At 45.4% G+C, this 18,601-nt stretch overlaps 1 protein-coding gene and 1 pseudogene across 2 annotated transcripts in view; one reads left to right on the top strand and one right to left on the bottom strand.

The window, feature by feature from the left end:
- GSE1 (Gse1 coiled-coil protein) overlaps window positions 1-18,601 on the bottom strand; it is a 555,158-nt gene that overhangs the window by 401,941 nt on the left and 134,616 nt on the right. The gene's annotated exons all lie outside the window — the stretch shown is intronic.
- Window positions 117-9,522, top strand: LOC149448983 (uncharacterized; annotated as a pseudogene).

The following is an 18,601-nucleotide window of genomic DNA, read 5'->3' as shown; positions in this document are numbered from 1 at the left end:
AATTAAGGCGTCCGCGTCCCGCTCGATACGGGGCTCGCCTCTCTCGCGGCCCCTCTTCGAGGGACGTTTCATGCCCGGAAAACGTTCTCAAATAATCACAACCAATTACAGCCAGCATGAGTGATCGCCGCGTTAACTCGTTAACCCCAACGCCCGTGAGGCTCTTCAGACTGACAAGGTGAACGCGCAAGGTCAAAGGTCGTCAAGAGTCGGCTTCAAACCAAATTCTAGGGGGTTTTTGCTAATTTTGGATAGAATTTGGGAATTCCCTTTCATTAAATAGGCAGCTCAACAGCCAGCTGGGCAGGCTGACAACGCTGCTGCCAATTGTGAGGCAGGGGATTAACGTTGTCAGCCTACAGCTGGAACTGCTGTTACTTTTAGGATTTCCAGGTATGAAACTTTGTAACAGATTCCCAAAAGAAACATTTTATTCTTTGAAGAATAGAGAGGCTCAGAGAGAGCGTGTGGGAAATTCTCTACGACGGGAAGTGGTAGGCAATGAGCGCTCCGATTCTTCCTGGTGGCACAACGACCTTCGCACTTCTTTCCTCTCCTGCTGATGATGACATGGCGGACAGACGTTCTGCTTTTATTTGAAATGCTGCCAGTCAGGGGAAGTGGGGTGGGACGGCAGCAAGGCTGCAGATAACAATAACAACCAAATTCCAGTGTGTATCTGATCCTGCAGATACATAAAAATGACATATTAAGGGACTTTTCTTAGGCTCCATGTACACAGGGCATTTGGAAAACTCTTCTGAACGATGGAAACTGACTGCTGGAAAACATAGGTTAAAAAACGTCTGTTTTAGCCGCGTTTGCATACTGAGTTTATGCGCGTTTTGAGTTTAGAAGAGTTTTTTCAAGATAACCTCAGGAGACCTTCCAGAATGCCCAGAATGCACTGAAAAACAGTAAAAAATTAACTAGTAATGTAAATGGGGGTGCAGCGCTAAAAACTAAGTAAATATAAAATATCTCCAATAAATAGTTCATAAGTAAATGATTAAAAAACAGTTCATAAAGTGACTCTCGTGCTCTTGTTATTTCTGGAACCGGTGTCCGTGCAGTGATATAGTAAGTAATGCGCACTCACTGGATGCGCATATAAAATGAAACAACAAGAAGCGCACCAACCTTGTGCATTACCTCAGTAACCAAAATTTATTTAATGAAGGAATGGTACTCACAAACAGCGGATAAAAGCAGGCATGTAAGTCCACCAAGGGACTTCAAACGCAAGAGACCAGCGCGAATCCCATCATGGGTGTAGGTACTCAGTCCAGCTGATGCGTTTCGAAGGTCAAGCCTTCTTCCTCAGAGCTCAGAGTTCTTCGTAACGCGTCAGCTGGACTGAGTACCTACACCCATGATGGGATTCGTGCTGGTCTCTTGCGTTTGAAGTCCCTTGGTGGACTTACATGCCTGTTTTTATCCGCTGTTTGTGAGTACCATTCCTTCATTAAATAAATTTTGGTTACTGAGGTAATGCACAAGGTTGGTGCGCTTCTTGTTGTTTCACTTCACAGTTTGTTCGGGCTTCCCCAGCCTTGGTTTGGAGCTGCACGACTTTGGATACTCCGGTGGTTGCCTCTCTGGAGTGTTTTCCATCTACTCACCACCGGCCTGGGTCCCGGAGCGCAGGAGAAATCGTTTTTGCGCATATAAAATGCCAGAGTTCCCTTTAAGGGGTTAAATTGGTATTGCATTACCAGTTTAACCCCTTAAAGGGAACTCTGGTGGACGTGGATCATTCATAAAGCCCCTAAGAATCCTGTCTGACGACCTACCATCCCTTAGAGGGAAGACCACCTAGTTCCTGACCCAATATTGATGACATCTGGAATATTGATTGAAAGGCGCATTTTATATGCGCGTCTGGTGAGTGTGCATTACTTACTATATCACGGACACCGGTTCCAGAAATAACAAGAGCACAAGAGTCACTTTATGAACTGTTTTTTAATCATTTACTTATGAACTATTTATTGGAGATATTTTATATTTACTGAGTTTTTAGCGCTGCACCCCCGTTTACATTACTATCTATTTGGTATTTTTGGTTTACCATTGTGCGTTAGCTGTTTTCATTATATTTTAGAGCGCTCACTAGCTTTTATACTTACAGTAAAAAATGTACTATTTCAGACATTTTGAGAGGAATAGAGAGAGCAGAAGCAGAGAGAGCAGTATGTGTGAAGATGACCTGTCTTTTCTGGTTGTATTCACTATGGATCCCATCATGAGCATAATGCGGTGCGTTCTACCATTGTTTCCTTCACGCCAAACCTGCAACTGACTGCGCTGGTGTACCGGGTCCATTTGAATACATGGGAAACGCTTTGCATGCATTTCTGATGATGAAAAAAGGCTCTGGACAGCATCTGGATATGGAACAGTTAAAAAACACTTCCAAACGCAAACGCTTATAAACGCGGTTAGAGGCATTTACAAGCGTTTGGTGTTTGAAATGCTGATAAAATCTACTCCTGAACGCAAGTTTGGTGCATTAAAAAAAAACGACTGTAAACTCAACTGCCTGTAAACGACTGTAAATGACTTTGTATACATATGGAAATACGACTTTGTGACACATAGGAAAACATTAGGGAGAGTTCAGGGGCTGCTGATAAAAATGCAGAAAGCTCCTGAACGTCAGTTTAACAACTGCAGTGTACATGAGGCCTTACCTATGCTAAAGAAAAGGAGTGTCCTTTCTTATGGGCCCCACCCATCTATTGAGGCACAGGGGACCATCTTGTAAGACACACCCCTCCTCGTCCATCTTGGTACCATGTGACCGCGCTGTGTTTGTGTAGCGTGTGATAATAATGGCTCATTGCTGTACAATAACTGTGAGCCCACCTGATTTCCTGGATGAAGGACATCCAGCCTCATCAAGCCTCTCCTCCCTAGCCTGACTGTCCCTGGCCCGCCCCTGTAATTCATTGGATTATGGTTCATTCAATCATAGAGTTCAGTATCACATGTGGGCGTTACCTAAGCGCTCATTCACACGGGGCGTTTTCATAACGCTGGTAACATTAGCTGTGTAAAATCATGTTAAAAATGTGAGTTTTCAGCTTTTTTTTTAGCATTTTTGCATTAGCGTTTAGCCACGATTGGCGGTGTTTTCCCACGTTTTTCTGTGTTTGCAGTCTTTAGCATTTTTTTAACCAAAAAAAATGTTCTTTGGTCCAAAAAAGTCCAAAAACACAGATTTGTGGCGGTTTACTGAGTTTTACCGCTTTTGCCACATTTTTCAGTGTTAGAGTTTTACAGCTAAAAAACACATAGGATAACATGGGCAGCACAGTGGCTAAATGGTTAGCACTTCCTCCTGGCTGTACTAGGGTCATTGGTTCAAATCCCAGCCACGGCACCACCTGCCTGGAGTTTGCATGTTCTCCCTGTTCCTGTGTAGGTTTCCTCCAGATACTCTGGTTTCCTCCCACACTCCAAAGACATGCTGGTAGGTGAATTGGCTCCTGTCTAAATTGTCCCTAGTATGTGTATGTATGTGAGTTAGGGACCTTAGATTGTACGCCCCTTGAGGGTTAGGGACTGATGTGAATGTACAATATATAGGTAAAGTGCTGTGTAAAGTGATGGCGCTATATAAGTACCTGAAATAAATAACATGCTGGGGGGTTTACTGGTTGTAGAAAAAATCATCAAAAGCCAAAAACAGCCTCTGTAAAAATGTCCCGTGTGCAGGAGGACTAAGGCAGACTACATACAAATGCATCAGAAAAAATGAGGAAGGGTTGTAACAGCGCAAACACTGCAAAGTCCTGGGAAGTGGTAGTATGGGTGATGGTGGTATTAGTCCTCAGAGCCGGATGGAACGCACACTGGAACGTGCAGCTGCTTGAAAAAGGAGTGCACTTTCGCCTTCCACGGCCAGTGCATGCTCCGAAACGCGTCGCAGTGCACCCTGGGATCTGACGTCATCACGGCTACGTTCCAGCGTGCGTTCCATCCGGCTCTGAGGGAGGACGTGCATGAAGGCTGGCCTCACCGCTGTTCCCCCTCCAGCCACCACGCTGTTCCAGCCAAGAGCTGACCTCCCCACATCGCAGAGAGGTGACGGCTCTTCACCCGGGTCACCACCCCACCGTTAACGATTGTTAACCACGATTTTTATGCTTATGATTACTTCACACATGTGAGTGTTTCTACATTTAGACTTGAATTAAAAGACTTATTGCACTTAGAGGCGCTTCTCTCCTTTTTCTCATCTTACATACAAATGCAGCCTGCCTATGAATGCCCCCCTCCTCCAGACTGACACCCACCCTGCAAGGCATTCTGATGTTTACAGAACTCCTCCCAAGAGCCCACCAACTGCCTGCTCTTGAGAGGAGTACTGAGGAAAGGGGCTGGGATGTTTTCAAGAAGCTATGTACAGCTGCCTGCCTGCCCCTCCCACTAGCCATGATCTCTCTGCATTGCATAAAGAAGAATAGAGACCCAGTGATGACATCACTGGGTCTAAAAGAAGGTATGTAATGGAAAGGTTTTATTTTTAAAATATGGGCAGCACAGTGGCTAAGTGGTTAGCACTTCCGCCTGGCAGTACTCGGGTCGTTGGCTCGAATGCCAACCACAGGACCACCTGCCTGGAGTTTTTATGTTCTCCCTGTGCCTGCATGGGTTTCCTCCGGGTACTCTGGTTTCCTCTCACACTCCAAAGACATGCTGGTAGGTTAATTGGCTCCTGTCTAAATTGTCCCTAGTATGTGTATGTATGAATGTGAGTTAGGGACCTTAGATTGTACACCCCTTGAGGGTTAGGGACTGATGTGAATGTACAATATATATGTAAAGTGCTACATAAATTGACGGCGCTATATAAAATAAATAAAGAAGAATGTCTTTATGATGCTGATAAGGAGGGAGGAACCAGGGAGGCAAATTACATTCTTCAGCCATAAATTGCGTGGAAAGTCGTATCCAGCATCAGCAGATGGCTAGAGTTGCGCTTTAGGATTTTTGTAAATGCCATTTAAGCAGGCCTCCGCTAGGGAGGATGTGGGGAGTGTGGGAAGGGGGGAGTCTGTGGTTTGGAAGAACTAGTAATTTATTTATTTAACAGAGGAAACCAAGAGCTTAAGAGCCAATGGGGAGAGGGCTGTAGCCGTAGCCGTGTTAAAGAGGCATTGTGTAGACTTGGCAGGGCTCCCCACACGCAGGCTGCATGTCACTTGGCAGGGGAACGGGTCACGGCATCCAAAAAAGCAGCCAAAGCGTCCGCCGGGTGCCAGGAAGGCCAGACGTGTTCACAGAGATTAACCCCTCGTATCTAAGGGGGGGGGGGGGGGTGACATTTACACGTGATGGGGAAGCGGCCGTAATTCAGCAGCCAATCAGATTATATATTTTCATTTTCCTAGTGAGTATTTTTTTTACCAGTGAAAACAAATCGCTGATAGGCCACTCCAGGTATCAGCCATGTTTTCCAGAATCTGTCAACCAATCACAGGGGAAATCAGTGCCCCCTTTTCATACCATTGTTAAAGTGTAACTCCGGCCCAACACAATGCAATCAATTCTTACTGGTTATGTGGTTACTATTTTCTGAACTGTAATGTAATTTCTATGTCCTGAGCCCCAATGACCTGAACTGCGTCCTTCCTCTGCTTCCTATAAGCCCCAGAAATCAGGCTTAGGCCGGCACAGTGAGCCAGCTAGGCTTTACTTCACTGCCTAACATATTTCAGGCACTGGGAACTGGAAGGAGAGGACTCTAGGATCCTTACTGGTTGAGGGCCTTGCAAAGATCTCAGCAGAGCTCCAGTAGTGAATTACCCCTGGGGCCGTGTTTTGCGTGGGTACAAGAGCCCATTCATTTGAATGGACTCCCGTGCCCTGTGACACACAGGGAAGAAGTCCCTGCACTTCTTCTGAAAACGCAGCCCACACAGGAACCTCGGTTCCCAGTACGGTTGCATTTTCCAGTGCGGGCGGTGTGCCATTAGAACTAATGGCACCCACCCGTGGGTCCGCATTCCTCTGTGCGGGTGGTGCGGCTGCATGGATTTTCATGCGGGTCCGCAGCGGCACCACCCGCACAGGTGTGAACCAAGCAGAACTGTTGTACATTACAGAGGGGTGGATGCCCATGGACTGAATTTCCCACTGGCTTCTTTTAAAGAAAACGTAAACCCTACATTTCATATTCCTGATATGTGTCGGCTGTACCATGTACTTGTATGAAAAGGTATCCTGTTCTCTTTGTATTGCTTTCTTTATGTGAAATCCCTGCCAGTCCCTCTGCTTTCCTATAAAAAACTGACCACAATAGGTATGAGAGCACAGCGCGGTCAGTTCTCTAGCTGTGCTGAGAACTAATCCTGCTCCCCTCCAATGATCAGACTTGTCCTGACACACCCCCTCCCACTGCACAGCCATTCACTGGGAAGATCATGTCGTTGTATGAAAAGGTATCCTGTTCTCTTTGCATTGCTTTCTTTATGTGAAATCCCTGCCAGTCCCTCTGCTTTCCTATGAAAAACTGACCACAATAGGTATGAGAGTACAGCGTGGTCAGTTCTCTAGCTGTGCTGAGAACTCATCCTGCTCCCCTCCAATGATCAGACTTGTCCTGACACACCCCCATCCCACTGCACAGCCATTCACTCGGAAGATCATGTCGTTGTATGAAAAGGTATCCTGTTCTCTTTGCATTGCTTTCTTTATGTGAAATCCCTGCCAGTCCCTCTGCTTTCCTATGAAAAACTGACCACAATAGGTATGAGAGTACAGCGTGGTCAGTTCTCTAGCTGTGCTGAGAACTCATCCTGCTCCCCTCCAATGATCAGACTTGTCCTGACACACCCCCATCCCACTGCACAGCCATTCACTGGGAAGATCATGTGCTTGTATGAAAAGGTATCCTGTTCTCTTTGTATTTCTTTCTTTATGTGAAATCCCTGCAAATCCCTCTGCTTTCCTATAAAAAACTGAACACAATAGGTATGAGAGCACAGCGTGGTCAGTTCTCTAGCTGTGCTGAGAACTCATCCTGCTCCCCTCCAATGATCAGACTTGTCCTGACACGCCCCCCTCCCCCTGCACAGCCATTCACTGGGAAGATCAGTGTCTTGCTGTTTCTTCTTCCCCACCTCTATGCAGGGAATGTGATCACTTAGAACACAAAAGGAAAAAAAAGTGTTTAGAGTGTCTTTTATCTCTATATATACATGTTTTGCCTCTTATTTCTATCTTAAACTGTATAGGTTGTTTTTACAAGGTGAGGGTTCACATATACCCTTTCAGAATGGAAAACTCCCCAACAAAAAGCCACTTTATGTGCCCATGAAACCTCATTGTGGCACATGGAGATCAGCCCTCCTGCTGCCATCTCTCCATGCTAAAAACAGAAATTCAAATAAAAGGAGACCAACACCTGGCAAATGGGAATGGAGCTGGGAACTCTACAAGTCCAAAATGAATACATTTCTGACAAATCAGAATAGCTCCACCTTTTATAATTGAAAAGCCTTCCTTTAGCTCCAATCAGTGACTTCGCCTAGGCTGAGAAGATGTCATCAATCTGCTGCAGGCGGGAGGAAGCATTTCCTTAGTCTCCCTTCCCCCAGTGTTCAGACTGCAACACTGTAACTTTGTAGAAAGCCATGATCGCCCAGCATTTGCTAGCAATTGATTGCTACCCATAGGGAACAATTTAGTTCAGAATGTAAAGGGGATTAATGGCTATTGATCGCACAGTACTCCAGATCTGTGTTATTGATCACTACATAGGGGCAATACAGTGGCTAAATGGTTAGCCCTTCTGCCTGGCAGTACTCGGGTCGTTGGTTCGAATCCCAGCCACGGCACCACCTGCCTGGAGTTTGCATGTTCTTCCTGTGCCTGTGTGGGTTTCCTCCCACACTCCAAAGACATGCTGGTAGGTGAATTGGCTCCTGTCTAAATTGTCCCTAGTATGTGTATGTATGAATGTGAGTTAGAGACCTTAGATTGTACACCCCTTGAGGGTTAGGGACTGATGTGAATGTACAATATATATGTGTAAAGTGACAGCACTATATAAGTACCTGAAATAAATAAATAATACAACATATAGGCTTCATGCACACTAGCATTTTTCTAAGCTCCTAGAAGCTATCAGCATTTTTCTTTCTACTCCTAGAAGCTAAACGTGTTACCCTACGTGTCCATGCACACTGTTTTAGGCTAGGAGTGTTTTTTAAGCTTCAGCCTTTAGGAGCGGAAAAATTTTTTTTTTTAGAGTTTTTGGGAGTGTTTTTCTGGCAGAAAAAAAAAACTAAACGCTACTAAAACACTCCTAACCGCTTTTTTTCTAGCTAACACTAATGCTCATGAATGCTTCTAAACACTACGGAAACGCTACTAAAAACCGCTATTACCAGCCTTTCTTTAATCTAGTGTTTTTTCCAGTGTTTTTTGAACTAGTATACATGGAGCCTTAAAGAATATGTGGCAATCGCCGGGGAATAATCACCGCCAATCATGGGTGATTTTAGTAGCATGAACGCTCTAGCAAAATCTGCTCATGTGCACACAGCAGGGCCTATTCACACCAACGTGCTTTGCCGCAATTTAAGATGTTGCGTGTTGCCGCATGCTGTGTTGCCGCCGCCGTCTGTTCATTTTGATTATGCCCCAGAGCAGGAGAAGTCACACTTTTATTTTAACTGCGACACACTTCTCTTACATCGTGGCGCGCTCTGTAGATGCATCGTTGTACCATCCAAGAAACCTCACCGTAACGCATGCGCTGTTTTTGCCTAACTGCAACATGATTGTGGAAAAAGGCCCTCAGGTGAGGTCAGGCAGCAGCTGTCAAGTCAGATCAGGCAGTAGCTGTCAAGTCAGGTCAGGCAGCAGTTGTCAAGTCAGGTCAGGCAGCAGCTGTCAAGTCAGGTCAGGCAGCAGCTGTCAAGTCAGGTCAGGCAGCAGCTGTCAAGTCAGGTCAGGTAGCAGCTGTCAAGTCAGGTCAGGTAGTAGCTGTCAAGTCAGGTCAGGCAGCAGTTGTCAAGTCAGGTCAGGCAGCAGTTGTCAAGTCAGGTCAGGCAGCAGCTGTCAAGTCAGGTCAGGCAGCAGCTGTCAAGTCAGGTCAGGCAGCAGCTGTCAAGTCAGGTCAGGTAGCAGCTGTCAAGTCAGGTCAGGCAGCAGCTGTCAAGTCAGGTCAGGCAGCAGCTGTCAAGTCAGGTCAGGCAGCAGCTGTCAAGTCAGGTCAGGCAGCAGCTGTAAAGTCAGGTCAGGCAGCAGCTGTCAAGTCAGGTCAGGCAGCAGCTGTCAAGTCAGGTCAAGTAGCAGCTATCAAGTCAGGTCAGGCAGCAGCTTTCAAGTCAGGTCAGGCAGCAGCTATAAAGTCAGGTCAGGCAGCAGCTATCAAGTCAGGTCATGCAACAGCTGTCAAGTCAGGTCAGGCAGCAGCTGTCAAGTCAGGTCAGGCAGCAGCTGTCAAGTCAGGTCAGGCAGCAGCTATCAAGTCAGGTCAGGCAGCAGCTGTCAGACTCCTACTGATCTCTGACTCCTGTCCTTCAAGCTGGGGAGTCAGACGCAGAATACATACAACTAAACAACCGAACAAGTGCAAATCTTCCATTCGAGACTGAATATTCCCATTCCTGCCCGGGACCTGCAAAGACTGGTTCTCTTTAGGTATATGCAATATATATAATCAAGCAGCACCATAATAAGAAAGACCTGGAGGTTGGGGGAGGCGTAAAATATTGTCCAATCGTCTTTAATATTTAATAAAAAAAAATAATAATAATTTATGACACTACAGAGCATTCAGTGGGCCTTCATGACGTACTTTGGAAATAAATACGCATTGTTCCGTAAATTCATCTGTGAATTGGGTTAATGTAAAATCTGCCCGCAGGAAGAGCTTCCGCCGGTGAGCGTCGCAGAGGGATGGGAAGGGTTAATAGCAGCGAGAGCGGCTTGTGTTTGCTTTAATGTCGTCCCCCTTCCAGCGGGTCGTAAAGTACACATTGAGAAACATAATGACACACTGTGATGGAGATGTAACAAGGCACGGCTAAGTGTTTTTGCCGCAAATGGAAAAGCGGCGTTCCCCCCCCCTCCCTCCCAACTCGCCGTATTGTTCCACGCGCCTCATATTCCCCCTCCTGGCGCTGGGGGAGGCAGAGCTGGGTTTTATGCCTTTCACTCCTTGGCAATTAAACACGGCGCACACAGGTTCAGGAGCTGCTCGTTAGGACGAAAAGCTCGGAATAAGCGCTTACCTCCGGGGTGCGCTATACAATGGGGAAAAGAGGAGACATGCTGCGATAACAGCTCTCCCCACCCCCCAAAGCCCCCTCATGCTAACGCATGCTCCCCCCCCCCCTATCCCCGCCTGAGCACTAACGTCAAAGAGATTAAATCCACTCGCATACGAGTTCAAGTCGAAACCAAAAGGAGCCTTGAGAGATTTGCTGAAGGAGAGGCTTAACACTTGCGGGGAAAGCTGCGCCGCCTTGGCGTAGCTCTACTCCGCCACCCGCGCGTAGGCTGTCGGGCGCGGTTGCTTTTGGCAAGGCTATGGCGTGGCACATGGAATTTTTACATCCATAAATTGAGCATAAGTACATTTTCTCTGACGGCACTTATTTTGCATAGTAGTCTTCAGAGCAGCAATGAGCATCGAAAACGGACAAGAACCATTTTACCCTAATCGAACCCCGATTCCTAATCCACATTCTCAGTCAAACTCCTAAAAGCTAGCTGCACAAAAATGTTTCTAGTTCACCTGTTAGAGATACAAAATTTACAATTATGTAACCTGGGGGTCTACCTGGCCAGAGAGTAGTTAAGTGGGCTCTTACGCAAAACAAAATTCAGACAGTAATATTCGTGGACAGTTTAACCCTAAACCTCAACCCAACTCTTCTAACTAATCCATAACCTTCAGCCTAACCATCCTAACTGCTATATAACCTTTATAATCATCAGCCTAGCCCCCTACCCTTCTTCTAACCAATAACCTTCACCCTAATCCTCAACCTAACCTCTAACCCTTCCTCTACCAATAACCTTCACCCTAATCCTCAAACTAACCTCTAACCCTTCCACTAACCAATAACCTTCACCCTAATCCTCAACCTAACCTCTAACCCTTCCTCTAACCAATAACCTTCACCCTAATCCTCAAGCTAACCTCTAACCCTTCCACTAACCAATAACCTTCACCCTAATCCTCAACCTAACCTCTAACCCTTCCTCTAACCAATAACCTTCACCCTAATCCTCAAGCTAACTTCTAACCCTTCCTCTGACCAAAAAACTTCACCCTAAACCTCAACCTAACCTCTCACCCTTCCTCTAACCAATAACTTTAACTCTAATCCTCAACCTAACCTCTAACTCTTCCTCTAATACATACCCTTCACCCTAATCCTCAACCTAACCTCTAACCCTTCCTCTAATACATACCCTTCACCCTAATCCTCAACCTAACCTCTAACCCTTCCTCTAACCAATAACCTTCACCCTAATCCTCAACCTAACCTTTAACCCTTCCTCTAACCAATAACCTTCACCCTAATCCTCAAGCTAACCTCTAACCCTTCCACTAACCAATAACCTTCACCCTAATCCTCAACCTAACCTCTAACCCTTCCTCTAACCAATAACCTTCACCCTAATCCTCAAGCTAACCTCTAACCCTTCCTCTGACCAAAAAACTTCACCCTAAACCTCAACCTAACCTCTCACCCTTCCTCTAACCAATAACTTTAACTCTAATCCTCAACCTAACCTCTAACTCTTCCTCTAATACATACCCTTCACCCTAATCCTCAACCTAACCTCTAACCCTTCCTCTAATACATACCCTTCACCCTAATCCTCAACCTAATCTCTAACCCTTCCTCTGACCAAAAACCTTCACTCTAATCCTCAACCTAACCTCTAACCCTTCCTCTAACCAATAACCTTCACCCTAATCCTCAACCTAACCTCTAACCCTTCCTCTAATACATACCCTTCACCCTAATCCTCAACCTAACCTCTAACCCTTCCTCTAATGCATAACCTTCACCCTAATCCTCATCCTACCCTCTAACCCTTCCTCTAACCAATAACCTTCACCCTAATCCTCAACCTAACCTCTAACCCTTCCTTTAATACATACCCTTCACCCTTATCCTCAACCTAACCTCTAACCCTTCCTCTAATACATAACCTTCACCCTAATCCTCATCCTAACCTCTAACCCTTCCTCTAACCCAATAACCTTCACCCTAATCCTCAACCTAACCTCTAACCCTTCCTCTAATACATACCCTTCACCCTAATCCTCAACCTAACCTCTAACCCTTCCTCTAATACATACCCTTCACCCTAATCCTCAACCTAACCTCTAACTCTTCCTCTAAAACATACCCTTCATCCTAATCCTCAACCTAACCTCTAACCCTTCCTCTAATACATACCCTTCACCTAATCCTCAACCTAACCTCTAACCCTTACTCTAATACATACCCTTCACCCTAATCCTCAACCTAACCTCTAAGTCTTCCTCTAATACATACCCTTCACCTAATCCTCAAATTAACGTCTACCCATTCCTCTAATAATACATATCCTTCACCCTAATCCTCAACCTAACCTCTAACCCTTCCTCTAATACATAACCTTCACCCTAATCCTCAAGCTAACCTCTAACCCTTCCTCTGACCAAAAACCTTCACCCTAAACCTCAACCTAACCTCTAACCCTTCCTCTAACCAATAACTTTAACCCTAATCCTCAACCTAACCTCTAACCCTTCCTCTAATACATACCCTTCACCTAATCCTCAACCTAACCTCTAACCCTTCCTCTAATACATATCCTTCACCCTAATCCTCAATCTAACCTCTAACCCTTCCTCTAAGGCAGTGTTTCTCAATCTTGTTTCAGTCAAGGCACTCTTTAAAATTATGGACAGTCCTGAGACACCCTTTAAAATTACGGACAGTCCCGAGGCACCCCATTCTAAAATATGCAAAAAATCTATTCTAATAGTTTTATATAACGCAACATCCACACTTGTAGGACACTCAACATTAGAGGTGATTTATTCTTCCAAAGCACACTTTTGTACACTGGTACTGAGTAGTATTTTAATGTTTCTCTTCTCCCTCATTCTCCAGCAACTAATATGACCCCAGCACTGATGGAGAGGGGCAGGGGAGGGTCAAACTAGGATGCTGTGCAGGCAGCTGACATTATCAACTGATGGTCATTGGTTATCAGGATGCCAGCGGCTGGAAGGTCATAATGGTGCACAATGAAAACTTATGGCTTTGTGTAACTAAAAGGCAGGCTTGTTCCACCCACTGGCTTGTATACACTTTTTTGGCAATTTTTAGACATTTTGCCAAGGCACCCCTGAAGAAACCTCAAGGCACCCCAGGGTGCCTGGGCATCCTGGTTGAGAAACGCTGCTCTAATACATAACCTTCACTCTAACCCTCAACCTAACCTCTAACCCTTCCTCTAATACATACCCTTCAGTCTAACCCCTACTTTTATTTTATAACCTTCAGTCTATCCCTACCTATCCTCCAATCCATAACCTTCACCGTAATCTTTAACCTAACCACAAACCTTTCCTCTATTCCATAACCTTCAGCCTAACCGCTAACCCTTCCTTTAACCTCCCTGGCGGTATTCCCGAGTGTAGCTCGGGGTAAAGTTTCAGCACCACAAGCGGTAACCCAGAGCTACACTCGGGAATACCTTGCAGCGTTGCTCCGGGATCTCTTCTGCACTTACCTTGTCCTGCGCTCCCTCGATGTCCCTCCTGCAGTGTCCCCTGTAATGTCCTCCAGCCGATGCCGGCATCCGTCTTCCGGGTTCCGTTCCCTGCGACGTCGGGACGTACGGGAGACGGAATTGGCGGGAAATGTAGAAATTTCAAAAAGTGACATTCACTAAATACACTGAAATCACATAGTATAACATTCCTGTATCAAACCATTTCACATACATTGTGTCCCGAGTGCTTTGTCCGGCGCCCTGCCTGCATTTTTACCGTTCTTTCCGCCTGGAAACTGAGAAACGTCCATGGCGTCCAAAAAGCGTCCCTTTAGGTCAAAAGCGGTTTTAGACCGGCTAGAGAACAGCGATAGTAAATCAGAACCACTTGCAGAATTGAGTGATAATGATTTGTGGGGAAATTCCTCATCAGACACTGAAAACGATTCTGCGACTTTGTTCAGTGATGTGCGAACTTGGCGCTATATTTCAAATTTCAGTGTTTTTGGTTTGATTATAATATTGAATTAAATTTATTATTATTATATTATTATTTTTTATGATTATTTATTATATTATAATTTCTGATTTTGTTTTTCAAATTTTAACATACCCGGGATATTTACTAGACTCTTGTTCGGACAGATTTCAGTGAGTTATTCCTAAAAATTACAGGCCTACAATAAAACAAATACATATTTCCATGCAAAAAAATGTACCGCTTTGAGCACAGAAATATGACATAATCAGACCGCTTGGGAAGTTAATACATAACCCTCAATATACTTTTTTATAACCTTCAGCCTATCCCTACCCTTCCTCTAATCCATAACCTTCACGCTTATCTTCCACCTAATCTCTAATGGTCTAAGTGAGCTGTAGATCTGAAATTTATTTTTGGGGGTTCCCCGAGATCTCAAATTTTTTGCAAAGGGTTCCTCCAAGGTAAAAAGGTTGAGAAACACTGCTCTAACCTTTCCTCTATTCTATAACCTTGAGCCTAATCCCTAACCATCTTTCCTCTATTCCATAGCCTTCACTCTAACCCACAACTTAATCCCTAACCCTTCTTCTAATTTATAATCTTCACACTAAATCTCAGCCTAATCCCTAACCCTTCCTCTCATTCATAACCTTCACTCCAACCCTCAACCTAATCACTAAACCTTCCTCTTTTACATGACCTTCACCCTCATTCTCAGCCTAATCCTTCCTCTATTCCATAACTGTCAGCCTAAAACCGCCCATATATTACCCTTTTTTTTATCATTCAGCCAAAGGGTTGAACAAAAAAAAACAAACTGACCCAATCCTCCTGCTGAACTATTGTAGTCCGAGAGAGGGGAGACTTCCTCGCCGTCAGAATACACCGTTCAGCGCTAAATGCTGGTCGAGCAGCTGCAATCCAACAGGGTGGTTGATCAGTAGATCAACTTCTGTTCAACCACAGAACCCATACATGGATCAAAATTCAGCAGGTACCTGCTGAACCGTCCAAATTTCGAGCCATGTAAGGCCAGCTTAATCCCTTACTCTTCCTCTATTTTATAACCTTCAACCTAACCCTCAATCAATCCCCTAACGCTCCATTAAACCTTCACTCCAACCTAAGCCTAACTCCTAGTGCTCCCCAATATTCCATAACCTTCAGCCTAACCCTCAATCTAACCCCTAACCCTCCTTCTAATCAATAACCTTCACCCTAAACCCACAGCTAAACCCTAACTCTTCCTCTAATCAAAAATCTTCACCCCAACCCTTAGCCTAACCCCTAACCCTCCTTCTAATCAATAACTTTCACCCCAACCCTCAGCCTAACCCCTAACCTTCTTCTAATCAATATCCTTCACCCAAACCTCAGCTTAAACCCTAACCCTTCCTCTAATCAAAAACCTTCACCCCAACCCTCAGCCTAACCCCTAACCCTTGTTCTAATCAATATCCTTCACCCCAACCCTCAGCCTAACCCCTAACCTTCTTCTAATCAATATCCTTCACCCCAACCCTCAGCCTAACCCCTAACCCTCCTTCTAATCAATATCCTTTACCCCCAACCCTCAGCTTAACCCCTAACCCTTCCTCTAATCAAAAACCTTCACCCCAACCCTCAGCCTAACCCCTAACCCTTGTTCTAATCAATATCCTTCACCCCAACCCTCAGCCTAACCCCTAACCTTCTTCTAATCAATATCCTTCACCCCAGCCCTCAGCCTAACCCCTAACCCTCCTTCTAATCCATATCCTTCACCCCCAACCCTCAGCCTAACCCTCCTTCTAATCAATAACTTTCACCCCAACCCTCAGCCTAACCCCTAACCTTCTTCTAATCAATATCCTTCACCCAAACCTCAGCTTAAACCCTAACCCTTCCTCTAATCAAAAACCTTCACCCCAACCCTCAGCCTAACCCCTAACCCTTGTTCTAATCAATATCCTTCACCCCAACCCTCAGCCTAACCCCTAACCTTCTTCTAATCAATATCCTTCACCCCAACCCTCAGCCTAACCCCTAACCCTCCTTCTAATCAATATCCTTTACCCCCAACCCTCAGCTTAGCCCCTAACCCTTCCTCTAATCAGAAACCTTCACCCCAACCCTCAGCCGAACCCCTAACCTTCTTCTAATCAATATCCTTCACCCCAAACCTCAACCTAACCCCTCCTCTAATCAATATCCTTCACCCCAACCCTCAGCCTAACCCCTAACCCTTCCTCTAATCAATATCCTTCACCCCAAACCTCAAACTAACCCCTAACGCTTCCTCTAATCAAAAACCTTCATCCCAACCCTCAGCCGAACCCCTAACCTTCTTCTAATCAATATCCTTCACCCCAAACCTCAACCTAACCCCTCCTCTAATCCATAACCTTCACCCCAACCCTCAACCTAACCCCTAACCCTTCCTCTAATAAATAACCTTCACCCCAACCCTCAGCCTAACCCCTAACCCTCCTTCTAATCAATAACCTTCACCCCAACCCTCAGCCTAACCCCTCCTCTAATCAATATCCTTCACCCCAACCCTCAGCCTAACCCCTCCTCTAATCAATATCCTTCACCCCAACCCTCAGCCTAACCCCTAACCCTCCTTCTAATCAATAACCTTCACCCCAACCCTCAGCCTAACCCCTCCTCTAATCAATAACCTTCACCCCAACCCTCAGCCTAACCCCTAACCCTCCTTCTAATCAATAACCTTCACCCCAACCCCTAACACTTCTGTATTTCATAACCTTCACCCCAACCCTCAGCCTAACCCCTAACCCTTCCTCTAATAAATAACCTTCACCCCAACCCTCAGCCTAACCCCTAACCCTCCTTCTAATCAATAACCTTCACCCCAACCCTCAGCCTAACCCCTCCTCTAATCAATATCCTTCACCCCAACCCTCAGCCTAACCCCTCCTCTAATCAATATCCTTCACCCCAACCCTCAGCCTAACCCCTAACCCTCCTTCTAATCAATAACCTTCACCCCAACCCCTAACGCTTCTGTATTTCATAACCTTCACCCCAACCCTCAGCCTAACCCCTAACGCAGTGGTTCTTAACCTGGGTTCGATCGAACCCCAGGGGTTCGGTGAGTCAGTCTCGGGGGTTCGGCGGAGGTGACCCACACCCGACTCATATGATTTGTGATGACATGCCCGGCTTGTCCATCATTGGCTGCAGGTGGTCACGCAACATCGCTTAGCCCAGTGGTCGGCAAGCCGCGGCTCTTGTGTGCCAGGCGCCCGCTCCCCTCCCTCCTCTCGGGCGGCAGGGACTCAAATGCAATGATTGGCCAGTCTCGCTGCCACTCACATCCTGATAGCCAGTGATTGGCTGTCAGGATGTGTGTAGGCGGGGCAGCGTGACGAACGTGAGAGGAGCTAGGCTCCTCTCACAGTCCGCCCTGAAGACCGGAACGGCGCGGGAATACAGCGAGAGGAACGTGCGGAGCAAAGGTAAGTGAATTGACACAGGGGGGACTTGGGGACTTAATATGGGGAATGAATTACTATAGGGGGGATGAATTACTATATGAGGGATGAATTACTATATGGGGGATGAATTATTATATGGGGGATGAATTACTATATGGGGGATGAATTACTATATGAGGGATGAATTACTATATGGGGGATGAATTATTATATGGGGGATGAATTACTATATGGGGGATGTATTACTATATGGGGGATGAATTACTATATGGGGGATGTATTACTATGGGGGATGAATTACTATATGGGGGATGAATTATTATATGGGGGATGAATTACTATATGGGGGATGTATTACTATATGGGGGATGTATTACTATATGGGGGATGAATTACTATATGGGGGATGTATTACTATGGGGGATGAATTACTATATGGGGGATGAATTACTATGGGGGATGAATTACTATATGGGGGATGAATTACTATATGGGGGATGAATTACTATGGGGGATGAATTACTATATGGGGGATGAATTACTATATGGGGGATGTATTACTATATGGGGGATGAATTACTATATGGGGGATGAATTACTATATGGGGGATGTATTACTATGGGGGATGAATTACTATATGGGGGATGAATTATTATATGGGGGATGAATTACTATATGGGGGATGTATTACTATATGGGGGATGTATTACTATATGGGGGATGTATTACTATATGGGGGATGAATTACTATATGGGGGATGTATTACTATGGGGGATGAATTACTATATGGGGGATGAATTACTATGGGGGATGAATTACTATATGGGGGATGAATTACTATATGGGGAAGGAATTACTATAGTGGGGATGAATTACTATATGGGGGATGAATTACTATATGGGGGGATGAATTACTATAT

Source organism: Staurois parvus, unplaced genomic scaffold (genome assembly GCF_062004578.1).
Source record: "Staurois parvus isolate SC_StPar_1 unplaced genomic scaffold, SC_StPar_1.0 ptg000646l, whole genome shotgun sequence".
In the NCBI taxonomy this organism is placed as follows: Eukaryota; Metazoa; Chordata; class Amphibia; order Anura; family Ranidae; genus Staurois; species Staurois parvus.
Note: the sequence above shows the minus strand (reverse complement) of the source record. Positions and strands in the feature narration are given on the sequence as shown.